Source organism: Nomia melanderi, unplaced genomic scaffold (genome assembly GCF_051020985.1).
Source record: "Nomia melanderi isolate GNS246 unplaced genomic scaffold, iyNomMela1 scaffold0014, whole genome shotgun sequence".
Classification (NCBI taxonomy): Eukaryota; Metazoa; Arthropoda; class Insecta; order Hymenoptera; family Halictidae; genus Nomia; species Nomia melanderi.
In genome coordinates this window covers 9932001-9932955 of record NW_027475130.1, presented here as the reverse complement: position 1 = coordinate 9932955, position 955 = coordinate 9932001, and positions in this window count along the sequence as shown.

The following is a 955-nucleotide window of genomic DNA, read 5'->3' as shown; positions in this document are numbered from 1 at the left end:
ATATCTGGTGATATATCGGGTGCTATTAGAGATAGCGCAATAAACCAAAGTGAATTATCTGCAGGAGGCCCTGGCGCATGAATCTGTGCAACGGGAACGACCTCGGACCACCAGGGGCCGAGAAAACCACCGTCTCATGGGGCAGGACACTCAGGGTCAGTGAAAAATCCAATATATATCTGGTGATATCTCGGGTGCTATTACAGATAGCGCAATAAATCAAAGTGCATTGTCTGTAGGAGGCCCTGGCGCATGAACCTGTTCAGCGGGAACGTCCTCGGACCTCCAGGGGCCGAGACAACGACCGTCTCATGGGGCCGGACACTCAGGGTCAGAGTAAAATCCAATATATATCTGGTGATATATCGGGTGCTATTAGAGATAGCGCAATAAACCAAAGTGAATTATCTGCAGGAGGCCCTGGCGCATGAATCTGTGCAACGGGAACGACCTCGGACCACCAGGGGCCGAGAAAACGACCGTCTCATGGGGCCGGACACTCAGGGTCAGGGGAAAATCCAATATATATCTGGTGATATCTCGGGTGCTATTACAGATAGCGCAATAAATCAATGTGCACTGTCCGTAGGAGACCCTGGCGCATGAACCTGTGCAGCGGGAACGACCTCGGACCACCAGGGGCCGAGAAAACGACCGTCTCATGGGGCCGGACACTCAGGGTCAGTGAAAAATCCAATATATATCTGGTGATATCTCGGGTGCTATTACAGATAGCGCAATAAATCAAAGCGCATTGTCTGTAGGAGGCCCTGGCGCATGAATCTGTGCAGCGGGAACGACCTCGGACCACCAGGGTCCGAGAAAACCACCGTCTCATGGGGCCGCACACTCAGGGTCAGAGAAAAATCCAATATATACCTGGTGATATCTCGGGTGCTATTAGAGATAGCGCAATAAACCAAAGTGAATTATCTGCAGGAGGCCCTGGCGCATG